This window comes from Giraffa tippelskirchi, chromosome 8 (genome assembly GCF_054371585.1).
Source record: "Giraffa tippelskirchi isolate mGirTip1 chromosome 8, T2T-mGirTip1v1.2.pri, whole genome shotgun sequence".
NCBI lineage: Eukaryota > Metazoa > Chordata > Mammalia > Artiodactyla > Giraffidae > Giraffa > Giraffa tippelskirchi.
In genome coordinates, this window is record NC_137282.1 from 159,612,852 (window position 1) to 159,637,339 (window position 24,488).

At 39.2% G+C, this 24,488-nt stretch overlaps 1 long non-coding RNA gene across 4 annotated transcripts in view; it reads right to left on the reverse strand.

Moving 5' to 3' along the window:
- LOC145518748 (uncharacterized) overlaps window positions 1-24,488 on the reverse strand; it is a 228,610-nt gene that overhangs the window by 144,104 nt on the left and 60,018 nt on the right. For 3 of the 4 annotated variants that reach the window (XR_014063252.1, XR_014063256.1, XR_014063248.1), the window contains exon 3: window positions 5,765-5,886. This is a non-coding gene — a long non-coding RNA (uncharacterized LOC145518748). Of the gene's footprint in view, window positions 1-5,764; window positions 8,778-24,488 lie in introns of all 4 variants that reach the window. The other variant, XR_014063249.1, reaches the window with a different exon arrangement.

The following is a 24,488-nucleotide window of genomic DNA, read 5'->3' on the forward strand; positions in this document are numbered from 1 at the left end:
TACAATATTGTAAAGTTAAAAAATAGATAAATAAACTAATTAAAAAAAAAAAAAGACTGTGAGTTCCTCATGGACAAAACATATTTTATTATCTTTACAAACCCAGCAGCAGGTCAATGATTGGTATAGCTCATTAGGTCAGACATTATTTGATAATCAATGAACAATATAGTGAAGTGAATGTGAGTGTATAATTTTGCTCTTTTACAATCAATGTGTAATCTGGAAGTAAATGAATCTGCATTGGAAGTGTCAGACATTTCTAAATTAATATTGCTATTTAAAAGGCTTTCCCTGTGGCTCAGATGGTAAATAATCTGCCTGCAATGCAGGAGACCCAGGTTCAATCCCTGAGTCGGGAAGATCCCCTGGAGAAGGGAATGGCAGTCCACCCCATCCAATCCAGTATGCTTGCCTAGAGAATTCCACGGATACAGAGGAGCTTGGTGGGCTATAGTCCATGAGGTCACAAAGAGTCGGACACAACTAAGCAACGACACTTTCACTTAGATATTTAAATACCTAAGTAAAAACAAAGGGAAAAATTCAATCCTTGTCATCTCTAGACAAGGATGAAATATCAAATCCTGAATTTCTAGAATTGCTTTCTTATTCAAGGAGGAAAAAGGCATTTCAGAAACAGTAACTTGGGCTTTTGAAATAAAACATTCCGAAATCAAAATATTCAAAAGGTAAAAGACGAACTATGATAGCAATTCATAAACAGGGAAAAGAATAGGACTTCCCTTAAACTATGAAGTTTAAGCACCAGCTATGATCAGATCTTACAGGCATTTGTCCTTCCTGTTACAAGATTCATTCCTGGAAATGGATATTTACCATGCCTATTTTTTCCAAAAGAAAACAAATCTTGCAAAAGTTATGTCGAACCGGTTTGTGACTATCCACCTTCTATTTGCCCCTAGAACAAGCACCTTAAATCGACTCTCTGTGTCCAGCTTACACTTCTTCCCACCACCTCACCTGTCCGGGAGTTAACCTGTGTCATAGTCAGGCTGACAAGTCTCTTGGATTATAACTTTTATGATATAGGTGATTTACAACATTACACTGAAATTGAAAATCAGAGACGTGTACTTTTCATAACAACCTAGAGCATGAAAAAAATCTCTATATTTTCATCACATTTTAGAAAAAACAAACTAAGTACTGTGGAAGTTAAACAGGGTAAAATATTAGGGGAAAAAAGTTTTTTGTTTCTAAAACTGTTTCACCTTAATAAATCTTTGACCTCCACTGCCTTGTTAATACTATGCACCAACAATAGAATACAAAGAAAAGAGAGAGAGGCTTAGAGCTCAAATACTAGAAAACCTAGCTTGACCCACTTCTATCCTCTACACAAGAATCTCTCTTTAAAGTACAGAAAACTCCAACTTGCTTCAATATGAGCAACAGAAAAGAATTGAGACCACTCGCATTTAAATAAATAAAGAACTAAAATAAGTAACAATAAATAAACACATAAATACATATACATACATTTATGTATATTATGAAGACACAGCAGAAAAATATGTCTGTAAAGCAGTCATTGTTCAGTGACTAAGAGAGATAAACATAAAAGACAAAGAAGACGTACAGAAGTAAAACTGGAATCTCTGATAAAGAAAATCAGAACAATGGAATACACAAATACTAAAAACTAAAATCCAAGAAAAACTCAAATAAGAAACTTGAGGCTACATACATACTGAAATGCTCCCATATGTACTAAAAATTGAAGAGTCATAAAGTGAAGTCACCCAGTCATGTCTGACTCTTTGCGACCCCATGGGATGTAGCCCACCAGGCTCCCCCGTCCCTGGGATTCTCCGGGCAAGAGTACTGGAGTGGGTTGCCATTTCCTTCTCCAGGGGGATGTTCCCGACCCAGGGATCGAACCCGGGTCTCCCGCATTGTAGGCAGACGCTTTATCGTCTGAGCCGCCAAAACCCCACTATTTACCACTAAAAATTATGACTCTCCTTGAATGGAACGATCAACACTTAACTCACTATGCTAAATGGTAAAGGTGAACACTCCTCTCTGAAATGAAAATCTTTTACAAAGCGATACCACTTCCAGTTACTACCAAAGACTGAAGGAATAATCCACCACCTGATTAAAGTACACATGCTGAAGATACAAACGAAGAGTCATCGTTTACTACAAAATAAGATACTGGAATTTCCTATCAAATTTAAAAGATTTAATTATGAGAACCAACACAGTAAAGAACGGGGAAGGGAGTCAATAAAAGTCGGCACTTGCCCCTCGGTGACCCTAGGAAATGTCAGAGAGCCTCTAGAACGGGCACCTCACAGCTCTCCCATGCACGGATGAGCGCCCTCCTCTGGGTCTAGGACTGAGGACCGCTCCTTGGGGGCGGTATTTCCCCAGCTCTCAGCCTGCTGCACATCCAGGCAGGGCAGGCTCCACTGGCCAGGGGAAGCCAGTCCGCAAAGGGAAACCATTCCCAGCAGGTGGAAGTCAAACTCGACTATACAGACCTGGTGAGGACCAAGGCAGCGGTCACTTCCGCTACACTAGGGAAAAAGTTGTTGTGTTCTGAGTGGTTTCTTCTGGATAGAAAGCATGACATTTGTTTGCTATGAATAACACTGTGATGGTGAGAGGTGATCCTTTCATCTGAATCCTCAAAGGCAAAGATTGCTGGGAATAAATCCCGCATAGGCTACCAATAATATTTCCCAAATAACCACCAGGAAGGCTGACGGAGAAGTCGATTCAGACATTTTAAGCTTGGCTGCTTCTGTGTGTTCTTCTGCTGACAAATCCCATAGTGAGTAGAGCCAATGTTGAACACTAGCCTGAATGAGAAGCCTGTGGGATTTTAAGCCAGCAAGTGTGGGGAGTTTCTGGTCCTTACAGCAGAACGCTAACACATATCTTCTATTCTCTGCCCCCTCCAGCCCCCAAGATACACCCTCCACCCTCCACTGCTGCAGGAAACCTGATTATAGAGTATTTCAACAAGCTCTCCTGCCTCCTGGCTTCTGCACCAACCATCAGGGAGACTTGGCAGGAGATGAGAGACAGTAGCGAGAGGGAACAGAGTCTTTACGAGCCTTCACTCACTCTCTGTGAGGTCACTTCAGTCTCCCCGAAGAAGGCGAAGGCTCCTCTCAGGGTGGCTCCTCACAAGACGCTTTCTCCTTCCAGTTTACTCACCCCCTTCGAACCTGGGGGTGAACCGGCCTAGCGTTCTTAGCCTTGGGGCACCTCTCCTTGACGGTCCCCCTAAGACCCCCCCGACATCTCTGTAATTAGTCCCTTTTTTCGGTGCCCCTTGCATTATTTTGTTGCAGTGAGCCATCTGCCTCCTGCTGGGACACTGACTGACATTATTTTTGCCTATAGTGTCTGGTTTAGTTTTTCTATCAATAAAACATTGCATTGTTAACGTAGCATTCTTCCTGAACCACAGTGGTTTCCACCACACTGGGCCTTGCCAGCATCAGGGAAGAGTCTGGGAGATCTAAATTCTACTATCAACTCAACATTATTTACACAACAAAACCCTGTCCCCAGACAATAAGGCCTTTATATCTGAGAAAGCAATAGTACCTCCAAATGACAAATCTGTTGCTCCTCTGCCCAGCCCCAGACTATGTTTAAAATGCAGTACTGATCCTTTAGTACTTCAGAAATTTTCTAAAGCAAGATATTCGATACTATTTCTTTTTCCCCACATTATCTCCCTCAACTCTACCCAAGATTGAGTTTATTTTTGTTTAATGTGTTGAAAGAACATCTCCATAAAAAGAATGTTTATTGAGAATTGATTAGTGATTTCAAATACTGGATCTTGGTAAGAGATGAGTACGGACTGTTTCTAGTGTGTTAATAAATCCAGTCAGTCAAGGTAAGAGGTGAACAGCTGACTTACCTGCTTGGAACCGGAGAGAACCTGTTTAATCCTGTACTGAGTGTTCAATGATATCACTGAAGGAAAATGATGAAAGGATCTCAAATATATACTTTAAAATTTCAAGCAGGGGAAGAAACTAGTAAACTCCAGATTGTTATCTATGGAATATGTTCAAAAGCACTATTTAACAAGCCTATATTTAAAATGATTATAAATGAAAGTAATTTTGCCATTATAGGTAATTTATGTTTTATATAAATTTGACTTACCAAATCATCTTATAGAATGCCAGTCAAAGTTCGTTACAGACAAATTCACATTTTCCTCCCTCTGGAAATTACTGTTTTGTTTTTCCCTCCCAAGCATTGCTTTCTTATCCTTGAATCCTAATATCCATATAGCACACATAATTTAAAATCCTTTTCATATAGAGTGGCAGTTCTTAGCCATTTGAGAATCTGTCCTTTGAGAATCTGATGACAATAATAAAACACTCTTCCTTGAGTTATGTACCTAGACCTATGCTGCTGCATTCAATTATGGAGGGGTCAATGATACCCTAAAAGCTATCCAAGGGTGAGTAACTCCTGTAATAGTAGGTTCATTCTCGTAACGCCTATATGAGATAGGAATTGCTATTCCTGGTTTTTCAATTGAAGAAATTAAGCCACAAAGTAATTGAACCAAATTCAGGTGGCAGAATTTCATATTAAACTCAGGCCTTTTGGCACTGTATCCAACACTTCTGACTCTGTCCCATGACTACCTCCTACTTTTGTTACTGTGAATCATTACCTATATTCCACTATAAAATAATTTAGGTAATTAATGTAGGGTTGAAATGTTTTGAATTAGAGTCCTAGGATTCCTGAGTTTTTCCATTATGTTTTGAGGTTCAGTTGAATCTCTGCTCTATGAAAATCATCCACTCAGAAGAATTTTCAGTTTATCCTACGGTGTTTTACAAAATGAAGAGCAAATATCTATGCCCAAAATGTAAATGAGGTTTATTATTTAAACAACTTTTCCTTCCCTCTGCTTTCATCTAAGCAGCTACAGCCAGCCCACCACCCTGGACTCTGGACCCTCTGTTTTGACCTGTTGATAGCCAAGTCTTTGTGTGAGGAAGAGAATGACAAGGCCTCCTGATTACTCATAAGAAGACCTGGTTCTAATCCATTTTGCCACTTAGCACATAAACTACCTTGCTCAGACAGTAAAGAATCTTCCCCCAGTACAAGAGACCCAGGTTTGATGCCTGAGTCGGGAAGATCCCCTGGAGAAGGGAATGGCAACCCACTCCAGTATTCTTGCCTGGGAAATCCCATGGACAGAGGAGCCTGGCAGGCTACAGTCAATGGGGTCACAGAGTTGAACACAACTGAGTGACTAACACTTATTGGCCAATGCAGGAGAAATAATAGACACAGGTTCGATCCCTGGGTTGGAAAGAGCCCTTGGAAGAAGACACGACAACCCACTCCACTCTTCTTGCCTGGAGAATCCCATGGGCAGAGGAGCCTGGCGGGCTATGGTCCATAGGGTCACAAAGAGTCGTACCTTTGCTTGAAGGTTACATGAAACAACTAGCATGCACGCACACATGCACGCAAACCACTTTCATTCCCTGAGTAACAATTTCTTCACCTGAAAACGAGGGTGGTATGGTCCCCATGCATGCTGTAGATTTATAGCAAGGACCCAAAAATAATACTACCTGAAAAGAATGCTTCAAAAATTTTTAAACCGTCACAAACATTTAAAATGCTGTGATTAGAATCAGCAAAGACACCTCCATCACCAAAACCACCATTAATTTTTTTTTTTAAAGTAAGAACAATGAGATTATACGTTCACACAATTACTTACTGCAAATGTCCGGCCACAACTGTTATCTCCCACATGTTGGCGCTGCTTCGTTACATGACGGTGACCACACCGAGATGACTCATCTGGTCAGCTTCGCAAAAGAGCTGATGTCCTGGATGCTCCTGAACAAAAGCCAACAGGTGAATCAGTCAATAAAGTCGGTGGCCTTGCCTGGTGCAAGTTATCTACCAACTGAAATTGGATGACAGATTTACTGTAGGCTATTAAATTACCACTTCATTACAAATAACACCAACCTAATGGTCTTTAAAAAAACAATAACCTTTAGTGGCCACTTTAAATAAAGCGAGGTCAATTGTTTATAAACAGTGCATGTGGTATTTTAAAAAATACTGTCGTATAAATGGTTTGGTAGATTTTTCAGAATCATTTTTAATTCAGTAGGGCTTATTTTTACCAATTTTCTTGCATTCTAATGGTTGGGCAAATAATAGCACAGTATATCTTTCAACACACGGATCAAGCTTTTCAGAAAACTAAGCCAATAGAATTATATCATTTGAGTACAAAACGTCCAAGGCAAATATAAACTATGAGCAAAAATCAAATGGAGACAGGGAAGACCCTTGAGCAACTGTTCTCCAGGATTATAAAATCCAGCTGGGAAAACTGGCTCAGAAGAAGCCTACAAAATCATAAAATTCCTGGTATTTGATGGACCTTTTTAAAGAAGAAATTTAGCTAAAAAGCAATTGCTCAAAAAGTTTAGTTTTATGGTGGTTTGTCACTTACCCTATGACTCTAAAACAAACAATAACTGAAGCCATTTCAGTGACCTTTTTAAACATTTCAGAGTCAAGTTCTCTTAGGAGGCAAAGCTGTAGCTATTAAAATGTCTAGGAATAAAACAATTGAGGATATAAATATCAGGCCTCAAATATGGGCATACCAAAAAAGTGCTACTTTATCTTTTTTTTTTTTTTAGCAATTAACTTTTTATCTTGAGCTCCCATTCAGTCCAGTGGTCAAATTCTGGGTTAACGGATCAGTGCATTGTTTTTTCAGACTATCGCTAGCCTTGAAGCCTTTCTCTATCTGCTCATTATCCCAGATCCCAGAGCTGCATCTCAGTCTCAGGAGGTCTACTCAGTGCCACAGCATCAGTGGAGATGGGAGGATGTCTGGCTCTCACCACCCATCATCAGACGATAAGACATTTCACCTTAACATTTCACTTTATTTCTGGCCAGCAGTATCTAACCACACTGCAATATGCCCAATCCCACTGGATCTCATATCACGAAACCACTTTGTATTCTCAAAGTCTCTGCCAAGAGGCTTCTTCAGGTCCAGCAGCTGGCTCTCCTCCACCTTTGTGCCCCTCTTAAGAGGGAGTAGAGATGAGGGATATTGTATAGGATGTAATATGCTGGTATATAAAGCGTGGAAAGAACGTCTACCCTAAAGATTCTGGCAATCCTTTCACAGCAAAAAAAAAAGATTCTGGCAATCCAAAGAGAGCACTAACTTAATATTTCTCTCTCTGTTTTGCATTACCCATTTGGATTCAAATAATCTGGGTCAAACCAAGCTCCACCACTAAAAAAAGTTCTTATTTGTAATCATAAATACTTCATCTACACAACCAATCGAACCATATCGTTCTCATAGGGTTGTTGCAAAGATTAAAGGAGACAATAGATGTAAAAACAATTAGAACACTGTCTGATGCATAATCATCTCTAAACAAATGATACCCATTATAATCTTTATTATAGTTCTTTCTCCTCTCTACTCCCTTCTCCAGCTTCTTCTGCTCATAGAAAAGTGTCGATATACAAGCCTCCAGGCAAAGACAGCAGGGCAAACAGAGCTAAATAAGAATGGAACACCACTGGTCAGCAGAAGACATTTATATAAGATCTCACATGTTGTTCTCAACCCTGTCATGTTTGCCTATGGATGTGCAGCATTCCTTACTGCTCTGCAAAAAATTCCCCCAAGTGACTAGAAGATATTCTTTTAATGTGGACATGCATGTGTGTTCAGTCACTTCAGTCATGTCTGACTCTGTGTGACCCCTTGGACTGCAGCCCGCCAGGCTCCTCTGTCCACGGGATTCTCCAGGCAAGAATACCGGGCGGGTTGCCATTTCCTCCTCCAGGGGATCTTCCTGACCCAGGGATCAAACACGCATCTCCTGTGTCTCTTTGCATTGGCAGGCAGATTTTTTACCACCGAGGCACCAAGGAAACCCATTAATGTGGATGCATGAGGCTAATATTTGGATCCAGCCATTAATATCTATTTAATTTCATAACCACAAGTCAGGGTTGCATATTTTAAATAAGAAAGGAGATCAGTATGAATTTTGTCAGCTTCCATCTGTTTCCTTTCCTGAAAGGGTCCGATTTGAAGTCCAAAGAACTAGTTCTTCCAAAGTATTAGAGTGAAAAAAGAGCTCCAAAGATTAAATCAATCCAGAATCACCTCGCTGGGTAACTAGCCCAGTAAGTTAATTACAGGATTCTTTGTTGCTCTTTTGTATTGTGGGTAAGAGTTCTTGATGCAATATTTTTGGTTAATTGAAGATTTTCTTTAAAACTATTCAAGACAGCCAGCAAATGGTGCATTTATGTATGTAATAGAAATGGTTGTAATATATCATTAGGGCACTCCAGGGCATGTTTTATTGGTTCATTAATACAGTACATGCCTTAGGTGTATTCAACCACTCGGGGCCTATATTAATGGACCAATAAAATGTACCCGGGAGTGCCTTAATGCTACCCTAATATGGCTAAGTTTAAATTAATTTTTTCAGGCTTATCTTTTTAAAAACTCATTTTTCCTACTTGGGAAGATAGATTCCTTTGTGGAGAAAGTTCATAGTGACAGAATAAGGAGAAGCAGGATAATGAAAATCTTTCCCTTCATCAGTTTTCTAAAATGCTCCATCCTTTCAGATCTTTCTTTCATGCTTTCAGTTTCTGATCTTCTGCATCCCACTTTCAGTGCTTCCCCATTTTCATGGAAATCAGCAATCTTGCGACTAGGAACAGGAAAATAAGAATGATTTATTTTTGGAAGTAACAGGTCAGTGTACCAGCAAATGTTATATCTATCTATAAATCTTTCAATAGTCCACCTGGTCGGAATAAGTGCTCATTTTGTTTTAAGGACAGCCTCTTTCGGCTCCCTCTTGTCACCTGTGTAATGGAGGACTCACACTGCCCCCAAAAGGAAGCTGGTCCTCCTGCTCATACACATTACACTTCCCTCTCAGCTGTTCAGAAGTTCTTGAATTCTACTGTGGACCATTAAGGAATCTTGTTACTAGAAATTTGCAGGAGAGAGAGAAAAGTGTTTAATCCAGCCCCAGACTGAATATATACAGGGCTTTCCTGGTGGATCAGTGGTAAAGAATCTGCTTGCCAATGCAAATTCGATCCCTGGGTTGGGGAGATCCCCTGGAGAAGGAAACGGCACCCCACTTCTGTATTCTTGCCTGGGAAATCCCATGGACAGAGGACCCCGCTGGGCTATAGTCCCTGGGGTTGCAAGAATGGAGGACATGACTTAGCAACTAAACAACAAAACTGAATTACAATCTTGGCCTTACTATTTACTTTTTGTATGATGTTCGTCTGAAAGCTTCCAGTCTCTCTTCTACAAAATGGATACAATAATGTCCAACTCACAGGAAGAGCATCAAGTTAAGTGAGATAACTCATACAAAATACTTGGCATAATGCCTGGCACGGAGGACCCACTGGATAAGTGGTAGCTTTAGTTATTAACCTCCAAAATGCTACTGAAGACACCAAGATGAATGGCAACTGGTGAATGGCGTGACCTTCCCCAAGAAAGGCAGGCAGATTGAGCACTCAGAGTATGAAAAGCAGGTATCCCTCTCAGCCTCTCCTTTTTCACTTGTTCTACTACCATACCACTGAGACACATGACCTTTGGAGGATACCTAAGAAACAAACTTCAGCAGATAGTGAAGGACAGGGAAGCCTGGCGTGAGGCAGCCCATGGGGTTGCAAAGAGTCAGTCATGGCTTAGCAACTGAACAACAAAAGCAAGAAACAGACTGTAGTCCTGGACTTTATCTTGATAGCCTACTTTCTCTAAAGAGCCTACTCATCTAGGCATGTTTAGCATCACCATCGTAAATGTCATTAATTAGCCCTACTAGGTAGGCAAACACTGTCCTTGACACTCAGGGGCAGGGGAATAGAAAATCAGCTTTGCGATCAACAATTGTAATAGTGTAACTCTAGATATGGGAAGATTCAACAAGAGGGAACACTTTCCTGGACCACAACTAGAAGACAGGTGTCCGGAGATTTTTGACTATTAAGACCCAGTCCAGTAATAGCACATGGAGAGGCCTAACAGCAAAATCTTCTCAAGCTAGGAATGAGCCTTCCCAGCAATGTGGAACAGAATGGTTGTGAAATGCTTCCCAAAGTATGATTGAATTTATTACCAGGAGGGGACCCTGTCAACCACAAATTGGCACTTGCCAAGAGCATCTGCCATCTGCCCCGGTGGAGGCTGAATCCCATGCTACTGCAGCTGCTGACCTTTGACCTGCCCTGAAGGGAGCTCAGGGTGGAGAGTGAGACACTCTGTGCTCCAGGGAAACAGGTGGAGCAGGTCTTCAAATGGTTAGATACTTTCAGGAACTGATTTCATGATCCTAATCCTTGCATCTTCTCATACCTAGAAAAGCGCTAAATCCCTTCATGGTGACATCAGCTCCTCGTGACCAGCAGAAAGCGTTTCATTAAAAAAGCACTTGACTGCACTGAACACTCCCTTCACCAAAATCTTATACATTGACCTTCCCCTCACTACTTCTTTGGAGCAGTTTCTCAGAGCTATCTGAGGAACTACCTTAGACCACAATTCCCATTTTGCCCCCAAATAAAACTTAACTCAAAAAAAAAAAAGGAAAATCTGCTTTGTCTTCAAAGAGGTTATCTTGTAACTGGGACAACCACATGCGGGCATACCGTGTTTGATTGCACTTTGGTTTCCTGTGCCTCAGAGATGTTGCATTTTCACTAACTAAAGGTTTGTGGCAAATCCACCTGCATCCAGCAAGTCCATCAGCGCCATTTGTCCAACAGGGTTTGCTCACTTTGTGCCACGTTTTAGTAATTCTCACAATATTCAAACTTATTCACTGGTATTATATTTATTGTGATGATCTGTGATCATCACATAGGCCTCTCTTTGATGTTACTATAGCAAAAAGATTATGATTCACTTGAAGGTTCACATCATGGTTAGCATCTTTTAGCAATAAAGGATTTTTTAACTAAGGTAAGTACATTTTTGAAGACATAATATTATGGTATACTTAATAGAAGCACAAGCTGGAATCAAGATTGCCGGGAGAAACATCAATAACCTCAGATATGCAGATGACACCACCCTTATGGCAGAAAGTGAAGAGGAACTAAAAAGTTTCTTGAAGAAAGTGAAAGAGGAGAGTGAAAAAGTTGGCTTAAAGCTCAACATTCAGAAAACTAAGATCATGGCATCTGGTCCCATCACTTCATGGGAAATAGATGGGGAAACAGTGCAAACAGTGTCAGACTTTATTTCGGGGGGCTCCAAAATCACCGCACATGGTGACTGCAGCCATGAAATTAAAAGACGCTTACTCCTTGGAGGAAAGTTATGACCAACCTAGATAGCATGTTTAAAAGCAGAGACATTACTTTGCCAACAAAGGTCCATCTAGTCAAGGCTATGGTTTTTCCAGTAGTCCTGTATGGATGTGAGAGTTGGACGGTGAAGAGGGCTGAGCACCAAAGAATTGATGCTTTTGAACTGTGGTGTTGGAGAAGACTCTTGAGAGTCCCTTGGACTCCAAGGAGATCTAACCATTCCATCATAAAGGAAATTAGTCCTGAATATTCATTGGAAGGACTGATGCTGAAGCTGAAACTCCAATACTTTGGCCACCTCATGCAAAGAGTTGACTCATTGGAAAAGACCTTGATGCTGGGAAGGATTGGGGGCAGGAAAGGGGACGACAGAGGATGAGATGGCTGGATGGCATCACCGACTCAATGGGCATGAGTTTGGGTGAACTCCGGGAGTTGGTGATGGACAGGGAGGCCTGGTGTGCTGCGATTCATGGGGTCGCAAAGATTCGGACACGACTGAGCGACTGAACTGACTGAATAGTCTACAATAATAGACATTATTTTATGTGTATTGAAATCCAAAAAAAAAACAACTGTATTACTCACTTTATTGAAATAGTTCCTTTACTGCAATAGTCAGGAATGAAACCCACAGTATCACTGAGGTCTGCCTGTAAATGCTTGAATAATAATACAAGCTAGACTATAAGTGCCATGTGAGTTTGAAGTCCATTTGGAACATAATGGAAGAAAGTTCTGTGAACAAAACTGATCATCCAGGTTGTAGGATCTACACTGAGACTTTTCGCTCAGTGAAGAAGGAAGCAAACATTGAAACTGACCACGATGAATTCAGAAGGGAGCAGCTGCAGACTTCCAGCTGGGGAGGGAGCCAAAGGGAGATGTAACTACCCATGAGCTTTTTTTTTTTTTTTTTGCATTTATTTATTTGGCTGCCCTGAGTCTTAATTGCGGCATGTGAAATCTAGTTCCCTGACCAGGGATGGAACTCAGGCCCCCTGCATGGGGAGTGTGGAGCCTTAGCCCCTGGGCCACCAGGGAAGCCCCTCTACCAGTGAGCTTGGAATGAATGTTGGAGTGACAGGGCCATTGGAAAGCATTTAGCGGGAGATGCAGTTGGGTGGGACTGTGGAGAACATCTTCCAGGTGACAGAAAACCAATACAGGAATTGGTTGATCACAGAAATGAAATAAAAGCAATTATTTTTAAACTATTTCAATGACTGTGACATCTATGACCTGGAGTAGAGAGAGATGGTCTCAGAGACCAGTTGAGAGAATGCCATCATACTCCATGTTTGAATCATAGAGACGTGAGGAGCCAAAAGGAAAACAAGGACAATTGCAAAGAAAAATCCAACAAAAGTTAATCAACGTTTTATGGAAGCAGAAAGGGAGAAAAAGACTACAAAAAAATAACCGAAAGACTGAAGAAATGGGAGGATTAGATAACTATTTGCTTCATTCAATTTGCTTAGTACAAAAATAACTTTTCAAGGTTTCATCTCTGAGTCTCACGTGTTCCTGAGTAAGAATAAAACAGGTTGAGGCAGAAAGGAGCCATCAGCATTATTAGAAACTACAGTTAAAACACACACCTCCCAAAAGAGGTGGGTCAGTTGAGTGCATTAATTTTATGCCTGAAGAAAAATACATATTGTCAATTACCGTAGCACAAAGGTTGGCAAAACTTTGAAAGCTTCATTAAAATTTTCTCAGTGTCATGTATTTCCTTTATTTTGCCAAAATGGTTCCCTTCATCTGAACACTGCTTTCTCCTTTCCACCTACCTAAAAATATTTACTCTTCAAGGCTTATTTTCTCCAAGAAACTTTCCCTAACTACTCAGACATACAATGAGCGTCCCCCTCTTCCTAAATCCCTAGAGCCCTTGCTGCATTAGCCACTTAATTTAGCACCTGATTATGCAAGTCAGCAGCACACAAGTCCACATGCTTATAAAAGAAAGGGACAAGAGGAAGAACATATCCACTCACATTTCACAACATTTACCAGGTCTAAATCTCTGTCCTCCAAAAAGAGAAATGCTGAAAGCATTCAGAAAAAAAAAAAGATACATGTTCAGTGAGTATACCCATTCTCAAGATGATCACATTGTAACATACTGTGTCCCATTTATTAATTCAACTAAAACATCAGTTTGCTACTTCAAAGGTATACCTCACTCTAACTATCAATTGTAAGTGTGGAGAACATAGAAGGGTGTCTTTCATTAACTTTTTTTTCTTTTTTTGCAAAAATTGCACAAAAGGAAATCATGCTAAATAGCTGAGGATGTACTGGGAAATTTAAACAAGTACTTGAACAGTTTAAGAAAATACATACTTTGTCCAAATATTAGCCCCAGCCCAAGAATGCAATGACCAGGGCTGTCCCAGAAAAGATTTCCAAGCAGCCACACTGGGGTGAGAGGAAGGAGAGACTGCAAAATCTGCCCATCTAATGCTGCACAGGGTAAGAAAACCAAAACATCCAGAGAAGCCAAAATCATTAGGAAGAGCAATGAGCAAAAGCTAGAGAGAACAAAATTTGAATGTGGAAGCCAAAGAGCCAGAGGCAGATCAAAGCTGGCGTATGCTGCCAAGAGTCAGAAGTGGAATTAGTGAGAAACCCAGTGATAGCATATCAGTCCTAGTGTCAAAAATTTCAAGCAATTCTTAAAAATAGCTTGGAGCATTTGAGGTTAGACTTAATCATGCTGAGCACAAAGATACTTTTCTAATTTTTCTTGATACCTTTTAATCTCCTTTTGCATTTATTTCTCTCATGCTTTTTATTTTTAGATATGGCCTCAGAGGGTTAATTGTTCATTTCAATAATTTGCCCCAAATTCAAATTAACAGAGTTTCTATAAATATATGTCTTTAGCGCATGTTAAATTTTTCTCTACCTGTACAAACTTTCAAAATTACAGATTGTCTACAAATTTCGAAGCTTGACAACATATTTTAGTGATCACTGCACAAGGATATCACAGGGGGGACGTCATTCTCAACTAAAAACAATTAGATAAGAAGACAGGATTTTATAGATTTCCAGACACAAACCTCAAACTTAATTATCAAATACAAACCTTCAAGCAGATTTCAGTCTTACAAATAACTATTCAAATCTGTATCACAGAAACTGAAAATTTCCCCCAGTCATCTGTGTAACTTAGGTTCAAAAAGCATATTTCCCACAGATGGTCTTTTACACTACCCTGAAAATAACTGTTCCAATCTTTCTGGAAGGCCATTTGGCAATTCATGTTAAAAGCTTGCAAATGCTTTTTCCTTTGACAGAGCAATCCCTTTGGACTGTTTGTGAATTTTTCCTTAAAAAACAGTCATGAATGTGTGCAGATATTTATCTGTGATAATGCTTATAACATCAGTGTTAATAATAGCTAAAAACAATTAAAAATGCAAAAGGACAAAATAGGAGTGCAGCTAAGTAAATAATGAAAAAGTTCATATAATGAAATTAATTAGCAGTACTTTAAAAAAATACATTGTGGGAGAACACTTAATATAGAATGACGGATTATAAAGTGAGAAAATCATGTTTACAAGCAGTGATAAGGCTTGATCCTCTAAAAACATGTTGAAAGAGAAACAGCAAGAGAGATTGATTCAAAATACTAAATTCTTTATCTCTGGTTGTTCTCAGAATAGAACCCACGGTCCTTAACATGAAGGGAAAGAGCCCGTGTGCTCTTGTTCCCATCTGCAGTTCCAGCTTCCTCTCTGCCCCTTTCCTTTTCATTCACCACCCACCACTCATTGGTTCTGTTCCAGGAGTACGCTGATGGCCTTCCAGACTCAGGACCAGGTCATCTGCAGATCCTTTCATCTAGAATCAGTCACACCCATACCACCCCCTCATTCACCACCCCCACTCCCTTACACTGACTCTCCTTGGGACCTCAGATTAAAACACATGCCCCCAGCATCCCACCCCTTCCCCTACTCTGGAATAGGTCACCCTTTTATGCATCTTCAGAGGACCCTGGACTCTGTTTTCACAGCATCTAAGTCCATTGTTGTCATATAGTTATTTTTGTAACCATGTGCATAATATCTGTTATCTCTAATAGACCACAGACTCCATAAAGGCATAAGATACGTATTGCATATATCAGGTGCTCAATAAATTGGTACTAAATGTACCTGATAAATGGGTGAGTTTATGGACATATATTTATTTTCTTCTCTCTTGTCTTGTGTAAAAGACAAGAAAGCATGTATAACTTCCGTGATAGAAAACAAAAAGCTTGGTTATTAAAAAAAAAAAGTCTATTTAAAGATCATCAGATTTGAGAACGTAGTTGAGTTTTTCAGGTTATATCAACACTCCATTTCACTGCCTAGTATACAAACTAGATCAACACTTTAAAATCAGGATCTAATTACATTTTTTAAACTTGAATTTGACTTCATTTTTTCATTGTCATCATTAGAAACCCCTCAAAGGAAGGACATAAACAGCAAGCAGGAAGTCTCTCTGTGGATGGTGAAAGGAATCTTGCCTTAAGTTAAGAAGCTACTTCTCAGATAAGTACTAAAATAAGAATTGTGTGGGTCAGATAAAAAGAAAAGTCACCGCTTAAATTGTGGAATAGTTCAATAGTATGTGTGAACTGATAACATCTTCCCCTCCTCCTTTCTTTCAGCCTTGATCTATGTAACAAAGAATTTCATTTCCACTGGTCAGCCAACTTGAAAATGAATTGCCAGCCTAGTACACGATCCAGTCTTAGCTCATGATTCTTTTTTGATGAGAACAGATCCTTATGTTTGTACTTGTTTTAGAGGGTTTTTCCCCCCCTTGAGTTGCTTCTCTGTTTTTAAGCACATAATATGTATTTCAACACTTAACAACACAAGAAGTATAATCAAGGGCTACATAATGTTCCAGCTAAGTTTCTCTTTTGAAGTGATAACCCAGCATTGCTACACAGGACTTGACTGCATGGCAGCGTAATGGTATGTTATAAAAAATCCTTTTCAACATTAAACAGGAAAGTAACCCTGCCAAATTTACTTCAAAATATGAAATTAATTTCCTGCCACAGTCTCATTGCCAAAATAATTCCATTCTATGTTGAAGGCTTATAAGTTGAATCTCTTTCTAAAAATTGGAAGTTAAATGCTATGTTCCTAATTAAGCCTCCAGTTATTATTTCTACGTGAGAAAAAAAGAACAAATACGGTACTTCCTCTTCAAGTGGTCTGAATTGTTCAAAATGTATGAAAGGTTCTTGACAATATTTTGAGTTTATTATCATTAATCTGGCAGAAAACACTGTCTCATAATCAAGTACAATTTTAATAAAATCAAATATGACTAAATTATTATAAGTGCCTCATCCTGACTTTCTTCTAATCTATCCAAATCCAGCATTTCTGGTGGAAACACTTGAGTTCATATTAGATTTATCTCACCCTATAAAAGCACAATTCATTAAACAGACTAGTCTATTTAAACCAAGGCAATTTTATCACAGTCAATTCAATTATTTAACACTGCTTTTTTAACTCAGTACTTAAAGCTTTCTTTTGACAAGTATTCCTTTAAATAAATGAGCTGTAATTTAAAGAATGAAAAAAGATCAAGTCCCCTTACAATATAGGCAATTAGCCTATAGGGAAATGTTTTTTCTGATACAAAAGTAAGTTTCATTTGAAAGTTAGACTGAATCTCAAGTACCAGAAGCCACTGAGGTTATTTTTCAACAGAAATAACATAATGGAACTTTCTATCTGCAATTTACTTTCTTGCATTCCTTGTCTTTTCATTTAAGGAAGTAACTTTTGGGTCAAGACTACATAATTAAAGAATCAGAGTGATTATCTGAATAATCTATTCCAAAGATACTATAACCAGAAAGAATCAGCTTTCTCAAAGGATAATCTGGTTGGTGAGTTTATAAAGATAATATGTAGTGGGATGAAAAGTTTACTAACTGCCTAGCCAAGTACTAAAAAATACAAGTTAAGCTGGTGTGGGGAGTTCTTTTCAAAAGTTTTTTGTTTAAAATTTTTATGAGACTTGAATTTCACTTAGGATTTTGGATTTGAACTGCAGATTAAATGAACTAAATAAGGAATGCAAAAGGAAAAGGAAATTAAGTGCATTTAGGGCACAGTCCATTCATCAAGCAGTGTCTTTATAAAGGCAGTATCATTAACTTTTCACATGAGTTGTCCTAGAAAAATAACACGAAAAGATTCAACGAACATGGCACACATTGTCTGTCATTGTCCAAAAGAATTATGTTGATTTTGAACGGTGATTTGTGAAATGAATGTCATGACTTTTAGTTGGATTTCAAGCAGTGTTGTTTCTAAATGGAAATACGGAAAATATATTATTGTCATTGACGTATTTTAGATAAAGAGAATTTTGGGGTACTTAACCTTTCAAATTTTTGTTTTACTTCTTTCTTTTTCTGTTGAGAAACAGCTTTGAATAACTTTCATTTCTGCCATTACCACTCACTATATTTTAACAAACAACCCATTGGATCAAATGACTTCCTCTAGTATAGATAGTGAGTTAAAAACTTTTATCAAAAACAACTAAATAATTATCCAGGATGAAATTCTTCATTGTAATGGAGTCACCAAGAAATTAAATGCTGCATAATAAGATTCACCAAAATCATTTATCTATTACATGGAAAATAGTACTAAAGTTTAAGTGATAGCTATGTATGCCCCTAGACTTACTTTGTACCCTCTATATCCAAAAAACAAAAAGAGAGAGAAACAGGCAATTTTCAACAAAGTATTACAATATTTTTCTAGGACCTAAGGGTCAAATTTAACCAGTCACAGGTCATAAAATCTAAGAGCCAAGTTGGATGTTACTCTGAATATCTCGTCTGGATATATGTTCACGTGGATTAATTACCTAATTTAGGACTACAGGGGTAAGCCAAACTACACCTGGAGGGAAATGAAAAAAAAAAAAAGTATAGACAAAAATTTTACAACAAAATACAGTAGTTGTGTGTGCGTGTTCTTAAAGACCTATTTCATTCTGCCTTTCACTTTCCCTAGTAGATGTTCCTCATGGCCCAGCCGTGTCAGTCTCCACCCTAAGCATGTACGCTGGCCCTAACACCCATCACCACTGACAAACAGCTGCCAAGATCAAGAGTACCCCAGTAAATGGTAGGATCTTGGTAGCAACAAAGCTGGTGCCAATAGATGGAAGTGCTGGAACCAGTGGTCATTAAATGTGCCTCCACTAAGAGCACTTCAATTCTTCATCCTGTGATATCATAAAGAATAAGGATGTATCTCTTTCAGAAACTTCCAAAATCCATTTCTATACCATCATTTCATGTTGCCAATTGCTAAGATTTCCTTTTATAATTTTCAGGTTTTTCATACATGGGCTCTATGGGTTATTATCACCATCTACTTAATGTTGGATTATATTTACTTCATCAGTTAACACTAAACATTGGAAGTCTTAGAATGAAAGAGGTCAGGTCCAGACTGAGGGTTTGTAGGCAGATTAAAAAGGACATTCTGTGCACCCAGAGAAGAGATATCTCTCAGCATTTGGTTCTGTTTACCTTCCAATGTCAAGAAAGGACAGGGGGACAAGAAATTCCCATTCTCAAGAACTTTCCCACCTTGTGGGTTTTATATTCTTTATAATTTTCCTGTCCTCATATAGTCTTTATAGTTTTCTATACTTCTAAAATTCATCAAGAGAAAAACATAAGGCATAAAAGTAGTGTGTTTGATGGATTCAATCTATAAGAAAGATAAACCCCTCTCATAATCTAAAAATAAAAAATAGAAACAATAGTACACAATAAAATTTCCCCTAATATTTGAATCTCATCTTTTCCTCATAACTGTTCATCTTTCCTTTTTTTGCTTTCACTGAAGAAAGACTTCCATAGCCACAAATTGAATTTCTACTAGAACTCTAAAATATTTCAGAAGGCATATGGACTTGGAATGACTAGGTTGATAGATACTTCTTTAAAAACAGCTCTATGGTCAAGTCACGTTAAAGGTAAAACATATACTGTCTGACCCTGGAGATGCAGAGCACAGTTTTGTATATGAGAGGTACTGAGAAATACCTCAGGAAAAAAATAATAATAATAATCAATTATCTCTATTTTTTTCCAAGTTTGTTTTATCACAGAATCATTCTTATCATGGAATACTGGCTCACTTTGTACAGAATTAGTATCCAGTCTATGCAATTTAGGAAATACTATAAAATGTTGCATTTATAGACAAGGACTCTCAGGCACAAGTGGTCTTAACTGCCTCCCCCTGACCAATCAGTCATTTATTAGCAAGACTCCCAGTGAAACCCCAGGGCTCCTGACTCCCAGACAAAGGTTCTTTTTCCTTACTAGAAAACATGAACAGTTTTACCAAAAATAGATGCAGTTGCTTCTTCTAATATGCTTACACATAAACTGCCAACATCATCTGTCAACTATTTAATGCCAAAACATAACCAATAACAACTGAAAACTAAGACACTTGAGCCACCGCATTGAACAACATACATCTTTTTAAAAGGTTTTTTGAACATATTTCATATTTAAAATATCACAGTAATGAATAGATTCTTATTCATAAAAGAATAGATTCTTCAAGAGACAGGAATACCAAACCACTTTACCTGCCTCCTGAGAAATCCATATGCAGGTGAAGAAGCAAAAGTTAGAACTGGACATGGAACAACAGACTGGTTCCAAATTGGGAAAGGAGTACATCAAGGCTGTATATTGTCACCTTGCTTATTTAACTTATATGCAGAATGCATCATGAGAAACGCTGGACTGGAGGAAGCACAAGCTGGAATCAAGATTGCCAGGTGAAATATCATTAATCTCAGATATGCAGATGACACCACCTTTATGGCAGAAAGTGAATAAGAACTAATGAGCCTCTTGATGAAAGTGAAAGAGGAGAGTGAAAAAGTTGGCTTAAAACTCAACATTCAGAAAACTAAGATCATGGCATTCAATCCCATCACTTCATGGCAAATAGATGGGGAAACAGTGGCTACAATGGCTGACTTAATTTTCTTGGGCTTCAAAATCACTGCAGATGGTGACTGCAGCCATGAAATTAAAAGATGCTAGCTCCTTGGAAGAAAAGCTGTGACCAACCTAGATAGCATATTAAAAAGCAGAGACATTACTTTGCCAACAAAGGTCCATCTAGTCAAAGCTATGGTTTTTCCAGTAGTCATGTATGGATGTGAGAGTTGGACTATAAAGAAGGTTGAGCACAGAAGAATTGATGCTTTTCAACTGTGGTGTTGGAGAAGACTCTTGACAGTCCCTTGGACTGCAAGGAGATCCAACCAGTCCATCCTAAAGGAAATCAGTCCTGAATATTCATTGGAAGGACTGGTACTGAAGCTGAAATTCCAATACTTTGGCCATCTGATGCAAAGAACCAACTCATTGGAAAAGACCCTGATGCTGGAAAAGATTGAGGGCGGGAGGAGAAGGGGACGACAGAGGATGAGATGGTTGGATGGCATCACCGACTCAGTGGATATGAGTTTGAGTAAACTCCAGAGGTAGTGATGGACAGGGAAGCCTGGTGTGCTGAAGTCCATGGGGTCACAAAGAGTTGGACGTGACTGAGCGACTGACTGAAATGAATGAATAGATTAGTCATAAATTTAATACTACATATGTAAATTTGAATTTATGAGTGAATTCTCAATAGTGTAGAATTGCTTTAAAATATCTTTAAATGCCTACCTAGTTATCCAATTTAGTGTCTATGCCTTTTACGATAGCAAAAGCAGTTTGAATACTTCTCCTTGACTCGGAATGATCTCAGATTAACGCTGTCGACGTAAATTACAACTTAACATAGATGGGATGGTGGATTCACATTGGGGCGTTGGTCTTTGATCAGATTTGTTATTTCAAAAGTTAAAGGAAAGCTCAGAGATAGGGGTTCTGAGAAAAAAGAATAAGTATGCACAGCACAAATCCAAGAAAAATTTCCCATTTGGACTAGAAATAGCCTTATTATTGATATATTGATTGAGGGCGGGAGGAGAAGGGGACGACAGAGGATGAGATGGTTGGATGGCATCACTGACTCAATGGACATGAATTTGAGAAGCCTGGTGTGCCGAAGTCCATGGGGTCATAAAGAGTCGGACATGACTGAGTGACTGAACTGAAATGAATGAATAGATTAGTTATAAATTTAGTTATAAAAGTAGCCTTATTACTTTTCCAAGGAGACATGTCCTTTCATTCACTCATTCAATGAGCATGTATTGAGCACCCATGGTGGCAAGTCACCATGGCAGCCACTAGTAATACAATGGGGAGAGAGACACAGTCCATGCCCACGGGGAGCTTAAGTTCTAACAAAGGAGGTGGACAGCGGATGTTTGCACATTACAGTTATGAGAGGTGTTACCAAGTGCTGCAGGTTGGCTGGCGGAGGGCACGCCTATGAGCTCAGACCTAGTCCAGGAAGCAGGGTAAGCCTTCTCAGAGAAGTTGCATTTGATCCTAAGGCTGATAGGAATTCCCCAGAAGAAAAAAGGGAAGGGCATTCAGCACCGCTTCTGAGTCCTTTCCCAGAAAACTGTCTGGAGAGTAGAGCCGGGAAACTCTGCTCCGTAAAGGCTGAGAGAGGAGATGGGACCCTGAGGAGGAAGCACCAGTTTTAAAGAACAGATTCAAGGATCACAGCCCTGGAAATGAATTATACCTGGGCAAAAGGCCGATTAAATGGGTCCATGGTTATACAGATTAAGTTGAGACCGGAGGGAGCAAGGTTGTTTTTATTTATGTGTGTGTGCTCAGTCATGTCCACCCCTTTGCCACCCCATGGACTGTAGCCCATCAGGCTCCTCTGTCCATGGAATTTCCCAGGCAAGAATACTGGAGTGGGTTTCCATTTCCCCCACGAGGAGTTCTTCTCGATTCAGGGATCGAACCCATGTCTCCTGTTATCTCCCGCGTTGCAGGTGGATGCTTTACGGCTGAGCCACCGGGGAAGCCAGAGTGGCAGTAAGAGGAATGAGCTGCCTAAAGCTCTTTAGACAAATAAGGTTTTCTGGGAGGCGTCCACGATTTTGGCCTCTGTATGGGCATCTTTGTCTTCTTAGCCCGTGTGGTCTGAATTCATATCTTTCCAGTTCTCACCATTCTTTTCAGGCTTCCTGCCTACTCTTGGAGGTTAACCAACCAAGCCTGCAGGAATATACCCCACCTAGTCCTGTCCATGTGAACACACTTGGGATGGTGAAAAATGCATCTCTATTTCCAGTCCTCACATATTGAAAGCAGATGAGCTTCCATTCTGTCTTTGAACTCAACTACTTCAAGATATGCAATTAACTAAATACCAAATCAGCTTCATTTCAAAACTCTTTATGGAAATACCCTCAAGTTCCTGGATGTTATTAAGATAAGCAGCAGAATGAAGGCTGTTTTGGTCAACAAAATGATAGGATCTTATGACCTTCCAAAGCACTAAGTATCTTTTTTCCTCACTTATATGGGTGGGGATATGAGTCCTCAACCACTTCAGTTTTCAAGATTCAGGTAGGCTTTATAATTTTCACTTAAAAAAATATATCTGGGAAGTTATATCCCAGTTTCCAACCTAGAATATCAGCCTTCTATTCTATGAAAAGATATTAGATAATTAATTATCCATTTACTTATCAAGGTTTTAGCAAATAAATACATTGCAATTTTTTTTGCAATTATAGGAAACTCATCATTACTACATTTGTCCCAGTAAGACACTTTTATCAGAACTTCCCTGGTGGTCCAGTGGTTAAGACGTCACAGTCCATTTCAGGGGGTACAAGTTTGACCCCCAGTTGGGGAACTAAGATCCAGCATGCTGTGCAGCACAGCCAAAAAATAAATTAAGAAAATAAAAATTTTAAATAGAACAAACTAAGTTTTTTTTTTTAAATACTTTTATGTTGAAACAAAGTCTATTCTTTATAGAAGTTTTCAGTCTTCTGAGATTCCTCAAAAATCCATCAAGAAACAAGTAGCATACATTTTATAAGTGAGCTTCAATATGGTGCCCTATGTCATAGTTCTAAGGAAAATCACAGCCAGGATGTTTTATAATCTGGTTGATGAATTAACTAAGGAAGAGTTCCCAGCAGATGCTATGCATAAGTACAGCTGCTGGTGAGCATTTCAAATAGTTATAAACACCTGTGGGTGATATTTGGGAATATGAAGAGGAAAGGACGTTTCTGTTTACTCCGATTGTTAATTTGAGGATTTTCATAGGCAGAGGGAGAGTGGCTCAGTGGTAAAGAATCCGCCTGCCAACGCCAGAGATGCGGGTTTGGTCTCTGGGTCAGGAAGATGCCCCAGAGAAGAAAAAGGCAACCCACTCCAATATTCTTGCTTGGGAAATCCCATGGACAGAGGAGCCTGGCAGGCTATAGTCTATGGGTCGCAACAGAGTCAGACACGACTCAGCAACTAAACAACAACAACAACAACAAGGAAGTATATAAAACCCAGGGTCTACTGTGTGGCCTCCTAGGCAGATTCCTTACTGTTCTCCGGAATATAGAGGTCCCTCTAAGGAAACGACTACACAAAGTGCCTATTTAAATTTAACACATTACAGATAAAATGCAACTACAGACAGCCTTAAATAGTTCCTCTTCCAAAGGTTTGGTTATAGAATCCAAAGAGAGTATTTCCAGAAAAGAAACAGTTCTGTATTTGCCACTGTTAGGTCAAGCTGCTCAGGAGGTTTATTTAGCTCACAATACAAATAAATCTCACATTTCTCATGTGCTGGACTGTTTTATGAGGATTGTGTAAGTTAACAGAAAGCATTTAGTAAGGTTTTGAGTACGTGGTCGAATGGTCTTTCTGGTCTATGGAATCTAGGGGCTCGACATATTCTTGCTTCACTTCCCTGTTCCTTGTTATTAAATAAGCTGATTGGAATTCAGTGTTCTGGGAGCATATGTAGGATGTAGGGGTTGCTAACCAAAGAGGAAGGAGAGAAGCATCCTGTGAATTCCTCAGTATCTCAGTGCTCCCC